Genomic DNA, 23,342 nt, shown 5'->3' on the forward strand with positions numbered 1-23,342 from the left:
AGGCAGTTTCAAGCAAGTGTTGATGCTTGCATTCTACCACCCCATTTTGCTGTGGGGTGTATGGACAAGTGGTCTCTAAAACAATGCCTTTCTTGGCATAGAAGTCGAACATTTTTATAGAGATAAATTCTCCCCCGTTGTCACATCGTATCCGTTTTATGTCTTTCCCAAATTGTGTTTTGACCATTTTGTGAAAATTTATGAGATGTAAACCAACTTCATGTTTGTGTTTGATAAGAAAAGTCCACACTGATCGGCTATAGTCATCAACTATTGTTAAAAAGTAGAGAGCCTTTGATAGGGACGAGATTCTATATTTTCCCCAAACATCACAATGTATAAGCTCAAAACAAGAAACAATGTTTATTTCACTAATGGGAAATGGCAACCTAGTGTGCTTAGCTTTAAAACAAGCATCACACATTTTAGTTTGGTTATTCCTAGAAACATCTCTAACAAAATTTAAATTCGAAATCTTCTTGGGTGATGGATGACCAAGCCTTTTATGCCAAACCTCGAAAGTTGTCATGAGAACCTTCTTTTCCATTGCCCCCATTCGATACAATCCTCCAATGCAGTTACCCGCACCAATCAAGTCCCTCGTCACTAGTTTCTGCACAACAAAGAAGTCAGGAAAGAAAGTTACAGCACAATTAAGGTTCCTTGCAAGTTTGTTAACAGATAACAAGTTGTAATTGAAATTAAGAACATGTAAGACGCCATCAATTTTGAGACCTCCTGGTAGGGCGTGTTCACCCTTACCCCTGACGGGCACCTTATCGCCATTAGGGATGATGACAGGTGTTTCTTTGGTGTTTGTGACTCTGTTATCAAGAAAGTCACTTCGATGGGTGATGTGTTCGATTGCACCCAAGTCAACCACCCATCCATCATACGCGTTAGTTCTACCTGCCAGATTAGCTTTAGGAGCCTCATCTTCTCGGAAGTGTGCAACAAAAAGACGATACTGTTCATCCGTTAACCCTGGTATGGGGCTGGATCCAACTTCTACACAAGCTGCTTTTGCCTTTGGTTTGTCTTTCTTTCCCAACCATCAATCAGAGTAACCTATCTTCTTGAAGCACCCATCGCTTTTGTGTCCTTCTTTTCCACAAAAAAGTGCATTTTTCTGCCTTGTCGCTACTCTGTTTCATGATTCGTTGTGCTCCTTTGTTAGCCGTCTGTGTGCTTTGAACCCCTTGTATAGTTCATGTTGCCTTCCTGTTCATCACGTTCATCTGGAAGGCTGTTGTTTCGCCAACTGCTTTTCTGGATCCACCTGTGATTACGCGTTGCTGTTCATCTTCAGCAACCAGGTGATACGTGTCCCCCAAGGAAGGTGTTGGCTTCATGGCAAGGATTTGGGTTCGGATGACGGAGAACTCCTCATCGAGCCCCATAAGAAACTCATAAATTCTTTCTTTCTCCTTCACTTCATTCAATATTTTTCCTAGAGAGCAATTACACCCATCACAGGTACATCTTGGTGTTGGGAGAACGAGTTGCAGTTCATCCAATAGGGTTTTTAATTTCGTGTAGTAGGATGAAACCGAAGTCTCGTCCTGCCTTGTAGTGTTCAACGACTGTTTTAGCTCGTAAGCCCGTGGAGCACCTTCCTTCTTAAACCTCTCTTCCAAGTCTTTCCAAATCTCGACTGACGTATTAGCGTACCTCACACTGGTCCGGATGTCCCTCTCCATGGCTGTTGCCATCCAGCCCTTGACCATGACATCTGCACGCATCCATGCCATATGCACGGGGGATGCAGAATCTGGTTTGTTGATTGACCCATCGACAAACCCCTTTTTATTCTTGGCAAACAGAAAATTGATCATATCCTGCCTCCATTCGTTGAAGTTGTTATCGTTCAACACGTCATTAACCTGCATCTGTTTAGGGTAATATGACGGATGAATGTAGTATGGGGAATTGACATGGATGAAGTTAGCATCGATGGGTTCTTCAGTCTTCTTTCTTGCCCCCGGATCATTGTCTTTCTCTTCTGTTATGGCAGCTTCCAATCTAGGTTTTCTTCACTCTGATACCATAAAGAAACTAAGAAAACATTCTATTCCATTGATTATTGATCTTACTGCGTACAAGCATTAAAGAGACCCTTATAAACAGGATCAGATAAACTAGCTAAAAAAAGGCTAAAGATAAACATGAGAATAAACTAAACAATACGTGATTATCTTAATGGAATAGTCTAGATGTGTAAAATAGTTCCATTAGGTTCACGGCCCGATTGGGTCAACTGACTGGTAGGAATTTTTAATTTTTAATTTTTTTATATATAGAGAATTTCAATCCTCACAAACTTTAATTGTTACTTTTATATATTTATAAATTTTAAAATTACATGTATATTTGTCTCAAACTATAAAATTCATATTTATATCCAAACTCATAATTTAATTAATTTAACATTATTTCTTTTCATCTTAGTTTTAAAATTACATATGATTGTACTAAAATACCTTTCCCTAATTAAAAATCACTACCTAATTCAAAATCAAGATTTCCCTTCTCTCATCTTTGAGCTATAGCCGATAACATCTTCGGGCTATAGCCCATAACAATTAGATTAGGGCTTACCAATCGATTTCTAATGCTCACCATGAGGTGACCTCCATGAAATTCTCAAAAGCAAGCCAATAATGAACTTAACGTAAATTAAGTAGGGATACGGCCATAGGGGGATGCCGAAAGAAAAATGAAGAAAATTAGTCTTTCCCTTTTGTTTTATAAGGCATTGAGGCTCCCGATATTTAATTAACAAGATTTCTGTTCCATTTTTACTTGTATATGAATATTACTAATTTATTTGTGTAGATTTAGTAGGCAAAAGATTTAATTGGAAACCATATCCCTATAACTTAATTACGTCTACAACGCAAAATAAATATACAAAAAAATTACTTAGCTATCTTTGCAAAACATCTCCTATAAATATATGCTACATTTTTTTCCCTTAAAAATCATCTAATCCAAATTCAAATACCAAAATTTTGTCAGATTTTATTTCTCCAACTACCATGGAATCCTTCTGGTCGTTCTTTGATCCACAACCACAATCGTCTTCTCCCAAGATACCACCCTGTCAAATCTCTCCCGTAGTAAAGACTTATCTGAAAAAGGTCTATCCAATTCGCCTTAATTAATTTTTCTGAATATCAGTGTTTCGTTCAAGGAATATGTTAATTTCTCTTCTAGTATACATGTATATTTCGGTTTTGACTATTGGTTTGAAAAGTCTTGAAGTACTTATGCCTTAGTTGTCCATACATATGTCTATGACATGTGTTTTCGTTCAATTCAGTACTCTTTATTAATGATTAACAAAATATATAAAAACGATTAGGATTTCCATCTTTTGCATTGGGGAGTCGATTGTGTTAGTAACTTAACTATCTTCCTGTAATGTAATTATTGCAGGTTTATTTCTCACTATGTTGCTCTCTCATAGCATCTGCATTTGGTGCTTTTCTTCACCTCCTATTGAACATCGGAGGCATTCTAACCTTCTTCGCAACATTAGTTTGCTTCTATCGGCTACTTACCACTCCCGTATATTCAATCATCTTAATCTTAACGTTCTATCAATCTTGATTTCTTATATATTGATCTTCATGTCATTCTAAAACATCTTGTAATCCACTCACATTCCTAGAAAACAAGATTCTCACAATTAATGACGTTTTCCCTTCTCCATGGAGTCACCCTTGGTCCTCTTATCGGCTTAGTCATAGATGTTCACCCAGGGTTCGTTGACTTCTTCTTTCCTTTATATTACAATTTACAACCCTCAACTTATTACACGTTCATGTTTCTTGATTCATATTTTTGGTTAAAATTTGCAGCATTTTGGTGAGCGCGTTCATGGCAACTGCAATCATATTTGCTTGTTTCTCAGGAGTTGCCATGTTGGCAAGACGAAGAGTGTTTATTTATCTTGGAGGTTTTCTTTCCTCTTGTTTTTCAATCCTTGTGTGGGTGGTATTTGTGGCATTAATCTTTGATGAAAATGTTGCGCTCTTTAATATTGAGGTAAAAAGTTTAACTACTCTTGTTTCATTTTTTTTTGTAAGTTTTTATGAATCCTTTTTCAAACTACTAATTAGTGTTTAATTTGCTTTTTAGTTGTATTTTGGGCTGTTGGGTACATAGTGGTTGACACCGAGGAGATTATTGAAAGAGCTCATCTTGGAGATTTGGATTATGTGACCGATGCTCTCTTGCTTTCTGTAACTTTATTTCTATATTTGTTCGCATTCTTATCATCATAGTGAGTTTTATAAGTCCACTTAAATTGTTTTTTTGTAAGGTTGTTGTGGATAAGATTTAATGCTATGTTATTGTGTGTGTTGCAGTTGAAGGCAATAGAAGAGGATGAGAAGAAGAAAAAGAAAGAGAAAAAGGATTAGAGTGTTTTTGATGATTTCATGTGGTACATAGTTTGTTATTTATTTATTTATTATCATTAGTAAATTAGAGATTGGGATTATTACTTTTAAATCGTAAAAATGAATACGTTTCTGTTTATTGTATCCGTTGGACCGATCAAACTTTAATTGTTTATACAATTTGTTTGAAGTTAAAGATAACAACTCTAATGCACAAAGTCATTAAATTAATTACCTTGATATATAAAAATAAAATGAAGTGACCGGATGTAAACAAATGGTTTGACTATGGTTGTCAAAACCACGATCCTAATCCTAGGATCGTACGATCCTAGGTATGAAAAACGATCCGAATCGTAAAAGGATCGTATTTAGGGTAGGATCGCAGGTATGATTGTAGGTAGGATCGAGATCCGATCTGATCCAACCTTTATTTATTTATTTATTTATATTTTTTTTGCAAATGAAATTTTTTTACCACTTTATGTCTTTTACCCTTTACCAATCTACCGTTTATCATTTTTTTTATTGTGACTTATGACTAATATTTTGAAAGTTTTATAACTTTTGAACAAAAAATTAAATGTTTGAAATATTTTTCATGATTAAATATTATAAATTAAAATTATATTTTATTTTGTGGGATCTTAGATCTCGATCCCGATCTTACGATCCCGATCTTGCAGACCCAAAAACGATCCCAGGTAGTATCCCGATCTTTACAACCTTGGGTTAGACTATTTTGGATGTAATAATTATTATTTGCGACAAGATGATATATATTAAAATTAATCGTTACGTTTAAAACACGATAACATATCAATAATAGCACGGTTACAATTATTTGCTTATAGTTGTGAAATAATATGATTTTTGTTGGTGATTTGTTTCACTACTTGTATTTAAGTGTAATGGGTTGACTTGTTGACCAAAATCAATCTTGATGAATATTAAAGAAGTAACAAATCTGCGGAGTGCACACTTGTTTAAGTTTATTCAAGATTAAAAGTAGTCTGTCATTTAGGGGCGAAACCCCTGAATGAACGGGGGTCCGTGGGCAGCGCCCACGGGAGCGGGGTTCAAGGGGCAGATCCCCTGGCTGGGGTCGAACTGGCAAGTCATTGCGGAATTTTTTTATATGAGTTATGTTACTATATAAAAAATACATTAGAAATCTGAATTTTTGGAAATAAACCCGATTTTGACTTTGTTTTGACCCTTATAGAAAGAACCCGTATTAGTAACAGTCTTCAGACATAAAACTGTTTTTTGTGACAATTTTTAGACATACAATTGTCTGGTGACAGTTTTTCGATGGAAAAGATACTTAACTAATTTTGGTCTTCATTTGATGGTACACACGAAATTCATAACAACCAGATGTTCTGTTCTTGCTCTCAATTTCCGAGTTTTATCCGATTAAAGATTGAGAGAATCACCCAAATACTTTAATATGAAAGTGATACCACAATTCTCAGAATTTCCAAGCCTTTTTATAACCCAAATTTCTAACAATTTTAAGTTTTGTTATAGCAAATAAGATATAACACAAATTTGTAAAAACTAATAAATAAAACAGGTGTTATTGAAAATTTACATAAGTAATAAAATAAGAATAAGTTTGTGTTGATTTTCTAGATTGAGATATACTTATATACATTGTATGTGATGGAACTTCGTTCCCCTTAAGACCTTGCTTGTGCTTCGGTTGGGTTTTCCCTGGTTGCCTAGTCACCACTGCAAACTCACAGAGAACGAAGGCCATCATCCGCTTTCCGGGAGGAACTCCCGGAAGAACGCTCTGACGGTCAAGTTAGAGGATGATTTAGGGTTTGTGTATGCGTTCTCCAGAAGGTCCAGAGAACTTACCTCGCTAGTCTGAGAATGCATCCTTTTATACCTAGCGCCCCTGCCTGGTGCGTACCAGACAGGATCGCTTTTTTGGGGAGACAGGATCAGACGCGCTGATCGGAGGGTCATGCGCCCTTAACCGCTAGAGTGCCCTCATTGGCTCTGATGGTAATGCTCTGATCCCACTGTTTGTCTCCTGACCGTACCTTTTTTCTTGGAGCACGGAGCGTCACTTGGCGGGCGCGAGCCTTCCGCCCGGGCGTTCTGCTCCCGGGGGTGCCAGCGGGCGCTGAGCCTACTGGGTTGGACCTGGCTGGTGTGCCCGACTTTAGGGCTTGCATGCGACTCTGTTGTGCTGCCCTAGGCACACCATCAAGTCCCACAGTCCAGTAGCCGTAGCGTTGCAGCGCTAGTTACGGTGTTCTGGACTTAGTTAATTGACGTGTGTTCGCTTTTCTCTACCCGCCGCTCCGTTTTTAATGGCGACGTGACTGCACCTGACTGCTGGCAGTTACATCATTACGTCAGACATTTAAATGTCCCGCCTCTTCCCTTTCTTTAAGAGGGTGCATGTATAGTTTCTTTTGCTTCCTCTGTTCTTCCTTTTCTCTTCGTGTTCATTCTTCTTTCCCTCTCATGGCTAACCTTCCTGGAATCGTCCTTTCTGCTGCCGAGTATCGACAACTGGAGACCACGTATGGATTATCCTCCTTAGAAGGTGTGGAGTTTCCTGCCCCTGGTTCTAATATCTCTTCCCCCCTCCTGGCAAAATTGGGGTTTTCCTGAAAACCCTAGATGCCGGTATACGATTTCCCCTGACGGACTTTCAGGAGGAAGTTCTTCAGAAGGATGGCTGTAGTCTTCAGATGTTGACCCCTAACGCTGTCAACAAAGTGGTTGCCTTTGAGATGATATGTAGGGAAAATGGGTACCTTCCTGAATACTTTGTCTTCAAGTTCTTCTTTCGATTCTGCCTCACCGGAGATAAATGTACCTTCTCAGTTCGGCGAGGGGGGCACACCTTGGTTCCTGATGGTCGTACCCCCAAGAACTGGCAGGACAAGTGGCTATGGGTGAACCAGGGACTGGTTGGAAGTGGCCGCTATCGTGCCAATTCATTCGCTAATACCATTCCAAAGCTTTTCCCTCATAACAAGGGTGTCGCCGATTATCTAAAGAGTGTGCAGGTGTCCGCCGAAGATTACTCTGAGGCGCTTCTTTCTGGTGTGGGGATGAGTCCTTCTTGGAGGCGACGTGGAAATATGGCGGTGTTCTTCTCCGTCGTTGATGGTTAGTGTAGTATCTTCCCCTTTTCTTTTCTTGTTTCTCCTTGTTGCTTCTGTGTTTTTGATATCTCCATTCTGCTTTCCCCCAGGCACTGAGTCTTCTTTGTCTATGGATGAGGTACTGCGCAAGTGCTATCGGGGTAAACTGGAGTTTCGTGAGGTAGACCTGGTCGATAGTCTCCCCCCTCCTCGCCGGGCGGACCGTCTTACTCTGACCGTTGCTCCTCCTGTTCCTCTAGTAAGCTCATCGGCGTCCAAGGAAGATCTGCTGCGTGTTCGCCCCATTTCCTCTATTATGCCCTTGGGTGGCGCTCCCTCTTCCTCCTTGGAGGATAATGAAGATAACAAAGAAGGCATCATTGGTGACGTTCGGCGGATGCAGGCGAAGCGGAAAGCTATGCAAGCCATGGGCGGGCCGGTTACTGGCGCTCCCCCTGCTGCTAAGAGAGTGCATACTAGGCGCAGCTTTTCCCACCTGCTGTGTTCGATGAGTTCCGCACCAGTGAGTTCCATATCCACTGGTGTGGTTGTGATTTCCGATGATGACGTGCAACAGTCTGAGGGAATCGACAGGGCGACCGAATAGCCTGTTATTTCGGATTTTTCTTCCATTCCTTCTCCAACTATTCTGTTTGCTCCCTCCAAGCTTTCCCCAGCGAAAGAATTTGGCCTTCCTGAGCCGGTTACAGTTTCCAATGACGGTGGCCCTGGTGCCGATTCTTCTGGGTCTACGGTCTTTGTGCCATCATGGAATCTTCGCGATGATTCTCGTTTGTCTGTTCATGCCAATGCTCTGGAATTCTTGCGCCATGCCTTCCCCCCAGCTGCTGTTGAGGATATGTAAGCGATGGGTAATCTTGCCCTTGCTTCCAATATGGCTTATGCTGCTGCACAGGCCATGTTTTATCTTGTTGCAGGTTCCCGACGTATCCACACCCTAGGCGAGGTGGAGGCTACACATGCCACCTGTAGATCGCGTGTGGCTAGCTTGGAGCGTCGTCTGAATGAGCTTGGGGATGATCTTCGCTCTTCTGAGAAGAAATATGAGTTGCTAGCATCCGAAAAGAACATTCTTGACGAGGCTAGGGCTGCATTGGAAATCAAGGTCGATTATCTCACACAAATGAATGAAGGCTTAATGATCCAGGTTGAAAGTCTTGAGCGTGATGCTGTCGATCATGACAAACTTGTGTCGTCACTGCAGTCAGATGTGGATGTTGTTCGGCGAGACTTTGATTGGTTGTTGCATGTTGGCGTTGTCCGTATTGTTGATAAACTGATAGAGCATCCTGATTTTACCAACGCCATAAGTCTTATCCGCCATGCTGCGTACATGGCTGGGGTCGAGTCTGTTCAGAAGGCTTCTGGTGGCGGTGGGAGTGGGGAGGCGGTTGTTGGTGTGTCGTCTGTTGGTCCCGTGGTTAGTATAAATGATGCTCTTTTGTCCTTTGCTAGTATGGATCATGCAAGTCTATTAGGTTTGGGGGAGGTGGGTATTGAAGGTTTGCGGGAGTTATGCTCCTTTGGTGGTTCAGAGGGTACGCCTGAGAGTACTGTGGGTCATGAGATTGTGTTGGTAGCGGGTGTTGATGTGGAAGGTGATGGTAAGGATCACGGGTCTGGTGGTGGTGGTGAGCATGATTTTGGGGCAAATGTTGGTGGTGGTACCGTTAGTGAAATGGTTGTGGGTGATGAAGAAGGCGATGATAGTGAGATTGGAGAAAATGCTGGAAAGAGTGCTGGGGTGGAGGCTGTAGTGGGTGAGAAGAATGTTCGCGGGGATGGTTTGGTGTTTTGCTGTAGTGTTGGAACTTCTAAAACAATATTTCGCTTTCTTGGATGTATGTTTGGCCTGTTTTAGGCATTATCAATTGTCTGCTTGTTTTGCTTTGTTTTTTTTGTGTGTTGTTTCTCTTGCTCGCTTTCTGCGCATTGTTCAGGATACACAGCGCCTTGGTGCACCGGGCACTTTGCTTTATCCTTGCTATCGTTGGCGCATTAAGTGTCTATATTGGACGCACTTAGCATCCATGATTGGGTTTCGCATGTGATCACTCAGTCACTAGACTAATACACTAAGTATATGAAGATCTGTAATTATCATTTCATTAACCGCGGGTTTTTTGAATACATTAAGTGTTCAACTCATGACGCTCAGCATGGTATTTTTAAATACGCTAAGTATTGGACTCATGTTTCTTAGCATGGAATTATACATACACTAAGTATTGAACTCATGTCTCTTAGCATGGAATTATATATACACTAAGTATTTAACTCATGTCTCTTATCATGGAATTTTGAATACACTAAGTATTGAACTCATGTCTCTTAGCATGGAATTTTAAATACACTAAGTACTGAACTCATGTCTCTTAGCATGAACAAATATGCTCTAAGTATTCAGGGTACAATACGCTCAATGAGACATCAACTAATTGGGCTGCCTCCTTTTCTTCCTCCCTTGCCTTAGAAGAAATATTTCTTTAAGTTTCTAGCATTCCATGTTCTTAGAATGGGCCTCCCTTCCATTGTCTCCAACACATATGCACCGCTCCTACTTGCCTCCGTGACTCTGTATGGGCCTTCCCATGTTGGACCCAACTTCCCTTGAGGTTGGGCTCGGCTTGCTTCGTTTTTCCTCAAAACATATTCGCCGACTTTGAAGGCCTTCTCCTTCACCCTTTGGTTGTAATATCTTTCTGTTGCCTGTTTATACGCGGCTTGGCGTACACTCAACTCTTCACGCTTTTCCTCTACGATATCTAGGTGTATCCTTAGGTCTTTCACATTGCCTTCCTCATCTTTGTTGGCCGCCCTCAGTGTGTTCACTGCTATCTCCATGGGAAGCATTGCTTCGGTCCCATACATCAAGCTGAAAGGGGTTTCCTTTGTGCTTTTCCGTGGCGTAGTTCTGTATGACCACATCACCATTGGTATCTCTTCTGCCCAATTCCCCTTTGCTTTGCCCAACCTCTTCTTAATCCCATTGACAATGGTTCGGTTGGACACCTCCGTTTGGCCGTTCGCCTGAGGATGTGCCACCGATGTGAAACGTTGACTTATCCCTTTGGCAGTGCACCAATCTCTGAACGGGTTCTCAGCGAACTGCAAGCCATTGTCGCTGATGAGAACCTTAGGCATTCCGAATCTTGTCATGATGTTTTTCCATACAAATTTTATCATGTGCCTCCCGGATATGCACGCCAGAGGCTCAGCTTCGATCCATTTTATGAAGTAGTCCACAACTACCACCATGTACTTTAGTTTCCCTAGTGCTTCTGGGAATGGACCCACTATATCTATGCCCCACTGGTAGAAGGGCCATGGGCTAGATATGTTGCTTAGCGGGGCCGAGGGATTAGCTTGGACTGGGGCATAAGATTGGCATTCCCCACACTTCTTGGTTACTTCTATCGCATCCTGCTGTATCGTTGGCCAGTATATCCCCATTCGTAACACCTTGCCCGTCAAGGCTCTCGCCCCCTCGTGTGCGCCCACCTGTCCTGAGTGTGCCTCCTGCAATATCTCTACCCCCTTGGCCTGATCCACACATTTTAACCATGGAGACGTGAACCCTTTCTTGTAAAATTCTCCATTCACCAATGCATATGAGGGCACCTTTATACGTATTTTTCTTGCTTCATCATGACCGTTTGGCAACACTCCTCTTTGGAGGTATTCCTGGTACGGTGTCATCCATGTGGGTCCAGCGGGGGTTAGGGTGGTCACTTGCTGCTCATCTATACTCCTTTCTCTGAGTACTTCTACTAAAACTTTCTTTGATGGGTGGTCAAATCATGTGGACACCAGCTTACTTAAAGCGTCTGCCCTCTTGTTTTCGCTTCTGGGTATCTGCTTGATTGTAAACCGGCCGAACGATCCTACTAGCTGTTTCACCATCTTTACATATTTTCCCATTCTTGGGTCTCTTACTTCGAAACTACCATTGACTTGGTTTGCTGCTAACCTCGAGTCGGTTAAGGCTGTTACAGCTTTCGCACCCATCTGCCTAGCTAACCGTAGCCCTTGCAAGAAGTGCTTCGTACTCTGCTTCGTTGTTTGATGTATGGAAGTCGAAGCGGAGGGCATAGGTTACCTCCTCTCCTTCTGGGCTTGTTAGGATCAGTCCTGCCCTCAAGCCTTCCCTGCTGGATGCTCCATCCGTATACAGGGTCCATGAACCATGCTCAGCCGGGGCCTCTTCAACTACCCACACCTTCTCCTTCGCCGGGTTCCCTCCGTCTGGGATTTCCAGTAAGAAGTCGGCTAGCGCCTGCCCTTTGATGCTCGTTCTTGGGTGGTAGTTTATGTCGTGTTCCCCCAACTCAATTGCCCACTTGGCCAGCCGTCCTGACGTCTCTGGCTTGAGCAAGATCTGTTTAATGGGGTAGCTCGTGAGTACCTCGATTTGGTGTGCCTGGAAGTATCGCCTTAGTCGTCTCGCGGCGTAGATGAGTGCTAATACCAACTTTTCCAGTGTGGGATAATTGAGTTATGGTCCTTGCAGTGCTATACTAACAAAGTACATCGGCCTTTGTTCCCCCTCCCTTTCCACGGCCAATACCGAGGATATCGCTTCACTTGACGTTGAAAGATACACTTGTAACGTTTCTCCAGGGATATTGGCCAAAGTTGGCAGCTCGTGTAGTGCTTCCTTGATTTTCTAGAGCGCCTTTTCTGCCTCATTTGTCCACTGGAAGTTGATTTTCTCAATTCACCCCTTTAAGGTGTGGAACAATGGCATGGCCTTGTCAGCGGATTTTGAAATGAACCTGCTTAGCGCTGTAAGCTTCCCGTTCAAACCCTGTGCATCCCAGAGAGAGTTTGGGGTTGGCGTCTCGATGAACTCGTCAACCTTTGTCGGGCTACGTTGGACGCCTTGTCTGGTGACATAGTATCCCAGGAATTTCCCCTCTTCTACTCCAAACGTGCACTTAGCTAGGTTTAGCTTCATCTTGACCGCTTCTAACGTCTGGAATGTTTCCTCGATGTTTTGCAGCATCCTTTCCTCATTTGGGCTTTTAATTACCATATCGTCCACGTACACTTCGATGTTCCTTCCAATTTGCTTAGCGAATACCGAGTCAACCAGACGTTGATATGTTGCCCCTGCATTCTTTAATCCGAAGGGCATCTTAGTGTAGCAAAAGGTGCTATAATCTGTATAGAAGGCAGTTTTCTCTTCGTCTTCCTTGCTCATCAAAATCTGGTGATATCCCTTATATGCGTCCAAAAAGCATTTCAGTTTAAATCCCTGTAGTGATTCTACTTTCTGATCGATCTCCGGGAGGGGATAACAGTCCTTAGGGCACACCTTGTTTATATCGGAGAAGTCTATGCACATACGCCACAATCCATCCTGCTTGTGAACCATAACTGGGTTCGCGATCCACATTGGGAATATTGCCTCCCTTAATATCCCGACCTCCGTCAGCTTAGTCACTTCTGCATTAATCGCCCTATTACGGTCTCCCCCCTGGACCCTCTTCTTCTGCTTAACTTATTTTGCTCCTGGTCTGATCATCAGTTTGTGTTCAATGACCTTCCTTTCTACTCCCACCATGTATGTAGGAGTCCATGCGAACACATGTTTGTAGCGCTTGAGCAAGTCGACCAGCGCTCTTCACGTGTAATCTGGGAGGTCACATCCAACGCTGATCGGCTGATCAGGGTGTCTTTCATTGATTACCTCCTTCCCCTTTGTGGGACTGCCCCTGGGTCTTTTGGACCCTTTGGTTATTTCTGCTGGCTTCATGACTGTATAACATTGCAATTCTTTTGGTGGAGTGGCCAGTATCATGGCCTCGCCTTTCGGTGTGTCAAATTTCATGATTCCATGCATGGTTGTGATGGGTTTTGGTTATAAGAACATCCTATGTGCTCATACAAACCCTAATGCTTGGATCTAGGTTTCTCTATTGTACATGCAAGTTATCCAAGACTATAAACCCTAGATCTAGCATATGATAATCAATATAACACATAAATAAGGATTTAGATCATACCTTGATTGTTATATAGCAATAACAATCACAATTCCTTCTTGTAATGACTTTAGAAAGCTTAGAGTCACAAATGTCACTCCTCTAATGGTTCACAAACACCAAGAGCAAGAGGATGAAGAGGAGAAGAGAAGGAGGCTGCCCAAAACATGTGGAAACCCTAATAAATTAGTTCACCACGTTTTTGGGGCTTAAGGGTTCCTTAAATAGTGAGGCTATTAGGGTTATCTAACAAGGAAACCCTAATTTGGATGCTTAAGCCCTAAGCAACCCATGGGCTCCTTCCTTAAAGGCCTTGGGACGATTTCTAATGGGTTTCGCCATAGAATTCGTCCACCCCTTTAATATGGAGTCCATTAGCTCAATATTCAACTATCATACAATTGACAGTTCTAGTCCCTTTAGTTTAATTAATCTCTTTTAGTCACAAACTTAATTCTTATTAATTCTTGACTAATATTAATTAAGCAATATGATTTCTCCTTTAATATATTATTCTCATAATATATTAATAAACCATATTTAATCCTTTCTCTCCATTATTCATCCTATCAAGTTGCTTTGGTGAAGGCAACCCAAAAGGACCATGCACTATCGGGTCAAGTACATACCAAAATAGTTTTGGACTTAGACACTAATCCAACAGTCTCCCACTTGGATAAGTCTAATAACTATTCTGCTTATGACTTCAGATCCTGATCTACAATCGTAGCTTTCCAAAGCCGCTGTCAACTCTGATCTTATCAGATACGCGTGTCCTTAAGATAAGGGATCTTATATTCCTCCATTCTAGATATCGTATAGACTGAGACATGGATCTAAATCATTCTCTCTGTCTATGTGTTGTTTCCCGAATTTAGCTTTATGATGACTGACAACAGACTACAATTTGAACACATCAACTTAGTCCCGGCTTGGCCAAGCGCTTAGGTGCCATCACTAAATCATCTAGGGGCCCACATATATCGCTTTTATCCTACTTTGAATAAAAGGAACGGATAAACTTTGACTCAATGCTCGCTTGCACTTACTTACTGAATAACACACAACAATATGTTTTATAACACCAAGTTACTAGTGCATTTACATATTATCAATGTGCAACCGACTCGCAAGATACAACTCACACATCTCGGTTTCAAGAATATAAGATGTTATCGTCTCACTAATCACTCGTGATAACGATCCATGAAGTGATCCAAGTGAGCGTGGGTTTAATCCAATGCTCAAATCATATTCATAAGCACTCATGAACGTTGCAACAAAGATTTGCTTATGTATAATACTCTTTAGATAATCCACACACCAATTCACGACAGTCTTCATTCATATCTACTTCCAACATATGAACGACTGTGGCCCGTTTGAATAATTTGAGTGTTCTCAACCAATTAAATTATTCAGGAAGTCAAAACATGCAAAGTGAAACACAATAATAATACTAATCCCATATGACCTCAAACCTTTGAGTATAAATAAAACACCTTTTATTTATCACCATATCGATTACTCATTATTTGTTGTTTCGGGAAATCAACTTCTTACTTTGAATTATTACAACACTTGTCCCATGCTCTTAGCATGCACACAATGTTTATCTATGGTTCTTACTTTGTGAAATAGATCAAATGAACACATTTCCAATCATACTCATTTCACAACTCCTAATCCTTTTTCATAAGTGAAAGAATATCAAATTCTTGCCACTTATAGAATATGTTAGATTCTAACATTTTATGCAATGATCCTTTCGTAATTTCATAGCACAAAAGTCACAATGACTATAGCCAATGAATTACAAAGTCCTCTACCGGAGATTGTTACAAGACAATTCCATAGATATGATGTTTCTCACTCAAAGTACATTCCTTTGAACATCCATTTGCATAAATTTCTAATCTAGACATAGATTCTCAATATCCAACTCCCAATATGAAATGTTTCCATATTTTCCAAATGACAACTTATTCTTAATAGAATCTTTTCTATTCATAATAATGTCAATATGGTCCATCCAATACTATACTTCCAACTACTCACAAGCGACCAATCCTCGGCGAACTTTGGATTGTCCTTTGATAGTTGTCTAATTATCTTAGTCAAAACCGATTCTTGTCCTTTTCCCTCTAAATGTACTAGACATTTGGAAAATTTTAGAATGATCAAATATTATAGCATTTGCCATCGATCCTATACCCGAAGCATATGGGACACGATGCATAATGTCTTACATAAAGATTCGATACTTTATCAATCTTCTGCCATAATATTTTATGTGCTACGTTCTTATAATTTGAATTATGAAGAGGAATGCCGTAATCATAATTGAAATTTAAGAACACACTATGTATCCTTAACTAAGTTTATTAACATTCCACAACCTAAGCCTTTAGATTTGAAATGAAGCATAATATTCTCTCCCTTGATTATAGCAAAACAACTATTCAACCCTTACAACGTTGCAAAGTATGACTCTTGTTTTTCTATAATTAATATTGCTAACTTGCAATACTTGCCTTAATAATCATACAATCATAACATTTATGCTCCCACTATCACGATGATTATTATAAACATAACACTTATGCTCCCACTAGCTTTGACATGTATTCAGAAACAACTTAACTTTCAGAAAAACGATACCTATTGAATTTCTTAAGTTCATGTTTCTAATACCTAATGCTTTGATAATCTTTTATCAAGGCTTCTTAAACTTCTACACCCTTGCCTTGTATAGCTCATATGTGTGTCTAAACAATTCAGACTAATTGCCAAATCTCACAATTCGAATCATGGAAAGGGATACCGTAACCATAATTGAATTCGAGAATCCAATTATCACAATCACTATCTTCTTAAAATCTCTATTAGTGAAAACATTTCCTCACAGTCATTTTCATGAAGGAGGGAATCTTATGACACTTAGATTTTAATGGTGTATGTGTTCCTATCCATGTGAATTTGTCAAAACCAAAGTTTGCGACAAATCCAAACTCATATGGACCGAACCTTTTCAATCTTGATTTCTTGCCTTATGGTAACACAGCTGCCCACCATGTGTTCCAAGTAGTTAAGCAGCTCACCCTTTCCTATCAATGTACTTTCAATTGATCATGGTCCTGGCCTTTTATGCATTCATGTGAGAACTCATAGGGCTCACATGCATAATTAACTCAATTGGAACGACACAGAAACAAGGTAATGTCAACACGATAGGTTGTAAACCTCTACTCGTGTGCTAGTGATGATCGATAAGGTTTATTCTTGATTTGTTCTTGAAACCTTTTAAGACCATTAAGACTCCCACTGACTCCTTGACATATAAGATTCTATTGTCAATAACCATTTCTTGACTAACAAATATTCAAGAGTTAGTGTAGCCTTTATCAAGACAAAACATTTCATAAAAAATTTGGTCCTAGTTGGTCTTTGTCTTATCCAAGACATCACAACTTACGAATATCATATGTGAAAGAATAAGAAAACCTTTTTCCAAATTCTACATTTGATGAATGCTTTAAACCTTCTTAAGACTTGTCACTCAATATTACAATCTTAACTCTAAGACTTGTTTTGGAATGAAGTATGATTGTCTTCTTGATTTAACCATTTCTTCAATTCTTAATTCCTCTTCTTAGACATACAATTGTACTAAGATATACTTAGAGGATCAATTGAGATATGGTTCTTAATCATTAAGACATATCATAAAGCATAAAAGGTACTCTCCCTTCTTCTTAGAATAGAGAAACTTTTATCTTTCTGCCTACTTGATTCTTCTTATTCGTTCTGCTATTGATTTAAACCTTTACAATCAATTCAGAATTACACTTAATCTTATAAGTATAATCATATTTACTAATCCTTTAGTAAATCATGACGAATATCTTTGTTACCCTTGTGGTGGACTTGATCAACACACAACTTTGTGTACTCGATCTCTTTTTCCTTCACTTGACACTTTGTCAACGAATTAGTCTAATTTCCAAATATGAAATTTCTCATTCATAGTGCAACCAAGTTGTATGATTCCAAGTTTATGTCCAATTGAAACTTGGGCGATGAGAAACTCTCCCTATTTGGTAAATTCTTGACATTTCCACTATTAACATAATTAAGAATCTTATCCATTCGTTGTAGAAATATGCAAACATCAATTTTTCATAACGATTTCATTGCAAGAAAATAAATAAATAAATAAATAAGTCAAATCAAAAAATTTATTTTATTCATAAAAGCAACGGAAAACATTTGTCCTTACAATGCAAAATCAATTGAAAAACTATGTAGCCAAAAGAAAAATTCCTAACAACTCTATGATAACTTTCTAAGCTCAAAATCTAATCCATGCGATCGAGATCCATTTCTTCATGATTAGACTCATCTTGCTTTTCCATTAAACTTCCTCTCTTTTTCACTGATCCTGCAAAACATTCAAATACAATCTTATCACATCATGTATTAAGAATCAACGAATAGGAACTTAATGGAGTTAGATAGTGGATTTTACCTGAAGCGCAACCATACTCTTTGACTCTCCCATCTTCTGGACTCTTCAGGCTCTTAGGGCAGACTTGTATCCAACGCCCTTTCTCTTGGCAGCAAACGCAGGTCGATTCTCCTAGAATGTCCTCGGAAGCATGGTTCGTTGACTTTCCCAACAAATATGCTCTATTGCTTTGCCAAATCATTTCTAATTCAGCAGCAATGAGCATGTAAGTTAGGTCAATGCACTACTAGAAAATAGACCTTTAATGACGCGCTTTTTACGACACGCGCTGATTAACGATACGCAATAGGACGTGCCCTTAAAATAGTGTTATCTCTCCAAAAAATTTAAGGATTTACGTCACGCATTATTGAGTGCCCTTAATTTAGTGTCTCAAGAAAAAAAATTAGAAACACGGAGGGCGCTTTATCTTAAACGCGCGTCCTCTGTACATGTCGCTTTATAATTTTAATGAAACGTGCTTTTAGTTAATGAAGGGGGAAACAAAATCCCCAAAATTTTGAAAACCCGCCTTGTTTTTTCTATCTTCTATCTATTTTTCATCCTTGCAATCCACTCTCCCCTCTCTGATACTCTCTCCTCTAGATCTCCCTTCATTCTTTACCTCCCGTCTCTCTGTAAACCTCGAAGGTGAATCGTAATTGATCTGCGAGGTCTCCTTCTTTTTCTTTGTTTTCTCAGGTACAACATCATCCTAATCCATTAACCCCTTTCATTTTTCATTAAAAAAAACCCTAATTGACTTGGCAAGTTCATGAACCAGATGTAGCACATTCCAAACTGGGGATTTAACCAAACCCGATAGAGCCATTGACGGAATCTTTGGATCCGGTCAACAAGGACTCTCTGTAATCGCGCAACTTTCTTCACAAGGGATCGCTCCAGGTCTTCAATCTATCAATCTACAATTTCCACTGTTAAGTTACATCGAATCAAGGTCTAGGGTTTCAAATGCTTCAAGTTCTTCCCAAATAATTTCCCCTCTCAAGACGATTTTCCTCGATCGTATCTTTATGGCGATGATTCTCTCTCGATCGGATCGAAGACCGCTCACTCTCTCCTTAGATCTCCATGTGAGTCTGATCCCCCCTCTCTGTAACAACCTCGCTTCTTTCCAAAAATCGAAGACCATTCTCTCTCGATCGCCTCTTTAAGGCGAAATTTAGACACAATAATCTCAATATAAAATTCGTAACTGAACTCCTCTTCACCTCTACCCTACTCCATCTACAACGACTCCTTAAATTTACAAACCCTAGTCTAGTTACGCTTCTAGTCAAATCAGGTACCTATCTATCTGCTTTCTAAATTCTCCTGGATTGGAAATTTCTTGATACTTCGCTAGCTTTTAAACAAACAAAAATCAGTTTTTCTCTCAATAATCCATTGGATTTTTCATTGGTGTTCCCCTTACTGGTTTCGATAACCTCTCTAATCTATGAGGTTTGTGTTTACTTTCTTGCCCTCCCTCTCTCTAAGAAGAAAACGCAGCCTCGTCGCCTTCAATCACCCAACGACATAGGTGAAACTCAAACTTCTCAGACCAAAAGAAATATTGTATGAAAGAAAAGCTGTCCATTAATGGAAGAAGTGCAGGGGGGTTGCTTATTGGTGCTGTTGTGAACATGAGACCTGATTTATTTAAGGCTACTGTAGCTGGAGTACCATTTGTAGATGTTGTGACTACAATGCTTGGTCCAACTATTCCTCTTACAACTGCAGATTGGGAGGTGATTTATATATAATATTTTTTTGTTTTGGAAACTCAAAGCAGGATGCTATGATAATATTAGTATGTTTCTTTCTAAATGTGAATGACTTGCTCTATTGCAGGAATGGGGTGATCCTCGGAAAAAAGAGTTCTACTTTTACATGAAATCATATTCACCAGTTGACAATGTGAGTGCCAATGTATCTTGTTTCAGTTTAACTGACATAAATCCATCTGACAGATCATCAAATGAAAATGTTGAAGTTAATTACTGATGGGTGTCTATTTTGAATAGGTAAAAGCTTAGAATTATCCAGCCATAGTTGTTACTGCTGGAATAATGGTAGGTTGTCAAGAGTGATATTCAGGATGTGATTGATAAAGATGGTGAGGGGTTCACTATGGTCACAAAAAAAGCTGGAAATGCAGGGACTGCTACTGTGAAGGGGTACGGTACAGATGATATTCATCCCAATGTTTCTGGAAGCAAAGGTAGTAATTGGAATGGAGGGAATAACAAAAGAGGAAGCTATAATAGTGTTAATAAGGGTAATAAAGGTTGGAATAACAAAAGTCATAGTGGGAATTGGAATAGGGTGAGTGTTAGCCATTGGAATCATCAAAAGAAATAGGAGTTTGTTGCTGCAAATAATAAATCTTTCATTATAGATAAGCAGGGGCATAATGGGAAAGAGAGTGCGGATTCTAGGAAAAAAGAGGAAAAAGTGGAGAAGGGAAAGGATTTTAAGGGTTGCCAAATTATAAATCTTTCATTGTAGATAAGCATGGGCAGTCTTCTCCTGATTCTATGGAAAAGGTTGTCACATAATCAACTTTGTGATTGTATATTGATGATTATAGATTGGTGGCTTTGAGAATCTAACAATAACTTTAACTTTTTTTTTTCTTGCAGATATCAACAGAATCCTGTCCTGCTTCTGATCTGTTGGTCAATAATTCTGACAGTGGTCAAACTGAGGCTATAGAATCTAAGTGTGATACCAGGGTGAATTCCAATCTTGGGAACCATGATTGTTTAAATCCTATGAATGACATCCTTGATACCATGTAAGTTTGAAAATTTAATCATTGCAACTTACTAAGTATCAAAATAAGAAGGTTGGATGTTTTACTTTGTGATGTTTTTTTATTTATTGTTTTAGATGATTTGATTTCAAAGGTGATCAAGGTTCTTCTAGAAGAGATTGAGACACTAAGAAAATGAAACCGGGATGCTGTGTTGGTGAGCCAATATCTTTCTGAGCTTAGAGAAGTCAAGAAACAGGGGAGAAAAGAGAGAAGGCACAAGGAAGCCCAGGATGTGCTTGCAGCTGCAACTACTGCTGCTGCAGCTTCTTCCAGGCTTTCATCTTTCAGGAAAGATACACTTGAAGAATCCAATCACCATGAGGTAGTTGACTCTCATTTTGTTAGATAACATTTTTAGGGGTAATTTCGTCATTAAAAACCGTTCTTATAATGTGATTTCTCTAAAAACTATCATTTAAGGGTGTTGAAAGTTCGTGCACACAGTGAATCTTGTAGAGCTGTTAGATTTATCAATGAAGGACTTGGTAATGAACCAACGTTGTTTATACTTTATATACTCTTGAACCATGTAATTTACTTTTTACCCTCAGTAGCAACATAGTTGCTGTTTCTTTAAACTTGATTTTGAATGTGTGTTTTTGTCATCAGTGATCCTTACTGGTTCTCCAGATTGTTCTATTCTTGCAATTGATATTGAAACAGGATCTCCAGTTAGTTATGGATGGATGTTCATAAAATTAGGTATTATTTTCAATATTCATACAGTTAGTTATGGATGGATGTTCCAGGTGGGGGCAGACGTGCCTGTGCAAATCTTTAAGATGTCTCCCTGTTGATCGTATCTTTGTGAGGATGGGTGCAAAAGACCATATTATGGCAGGCCATGTGACTTTTATGATGCAAAGAGAGAGCTTCTGTGAATAGGTGGGGGCAGATATTACTTCATAAATTATTGTTTTTTCTATATATATATATATATATATATATATATATATATTACTTCATAAATTATCCCACAAATACATTGTAGGTGAGGGTATAAAATGTTTAATTACCTTTTTACCCTTGAGGCTCGGGTTTAAATATTTACACAATGTTTTTACAGCTGTGAGAGGGTATGGTTTATCCTACCCGTCATCTTCAGCGGTCCGCGTCCGGTTTTTACTGAATACACCTAGCATGCTGAATCTTAACCAAGAATCATTCTTTTTACTTCACAGACATCTGAACATTTCTATTTGTTATCAGAATTGTTACTTTGCTCTTAGAAATAATTGTCATAAACGGATTGCTCTACCATACACAGGGGACAAATTCTTGCTTCATAAACAAAGCACAAAATGGATCACAGTTATGACAATGGCGCCTCCAAGGCTGGAAAAGGGTGCTGGGGTGTTAGATAAGCCAGTAATAGAGAAAACAACTCCTGGAAGAGAGTCTGAGTTTGACTTGAGGTATTGTATCACTTTTAATGAAGTTTGAAATGCATATAGTAAAAGATTAGGTCGATTTACCTTTTTTTTTTTTGTTTTTTTAGGAAATCAAGGAAAATGGCACCACTATATAGAGTGATGCTACACAATGACAACTACAACAAGAGGGAATATGTTGTGCAAGTGTTGATGAAGGTTATACTTGGAATGACAGTTGACAATGCAGTTAATATCATGCTCTTGACCTGGACACCACTCTAAATTGAAACTTACTCTAAATTTTATATGTAAATTTTATTTTATCTTTTGAAGGGAAATTTACTGAATATTGATTGGTTGATGCAGTTAACTAGAATTGGTCGAGATGCAGTTTTATATGTTGAGTCGCTCATTGAGTCAATCATGGGAGGATTGGAAGGGCTAATCAACATTCTTGATTCTGAAGGAGGTTTTGGCGCTTTGGAGACACATGTTCTTACTATTTTATCAATTTCCTTAAAAAGTTACCAAATTCATGTATTAAATTTGATAAAGCTAACTTAATTGCTTTTTTTTTTTTTAAATCCTAGCTTCTACCAGAAGTCAGCTGAAACTACAAATGGCTTTTGATGGGCAGGAAAGATATATGAAGGTATGATCTATATTGTAATTCAGATTCTATAACTTTTATTATGTAATGTCTTAAGTCTTAATACCCATTATTCCTTATGTATGTAGAGATCTTGGGAGCCAAGTGATAAAGCTGATCTTCACTTTGTCTACAAAGATGTTGAAGGAGTATCAACTCAATGGGATGATATTCAAAGAAAACTCAGGAACTTACCTCCCAAACCCTCTGCCTTCAAACCCGATCCCTTCACTCCTGTAGAAGAAGAAGATTCCAAACCTAAAACCAAATCTCGGATCAATAACAAGACAGAAGAACTCAAAGATTTAGAAGATGATCTTGATGATAGTTGTTTCCTCGAAGAATACAAGTACCTTCAACTCCCTTAATCCTAATATCATTTTATGAGGGTATTAAATTTCATGTGATATTTTCATGGTTTCATTTTCTTTTGTGTTCTTGAAGCAGAAAGAGGTTAGCAGA

General features: G+C 39.4%; 1 pseudogene; it reads left to right on the plus strand.

Annotated features, from left to right (window-relative positions):
* The first annotated feature begins 3,038 nt into the window (after positions 1-3,038).
* LOC145060336 (bax inhibitor 1-like) lies at positions 3,039-4,427 on the plus strand (annotated as a pseudogene).
* Positions 4,428-23,342: the final 18,915 nt, after the last annotated feature.

Source organism: Lactuca serriola, chromosome 6, assembly GCF_051521515.1.
Source record: "Lactuca serriola cultivar US96UC23 chromosome 6, Lser_US96UC23_V15, whole genome shotgun sequence".
NCBI lineage: Eukaryota > Viridiplantae > Streptophyta > Magnoliopsida > Asterales > Asteraceae > Lactuca > Lactuca serriola.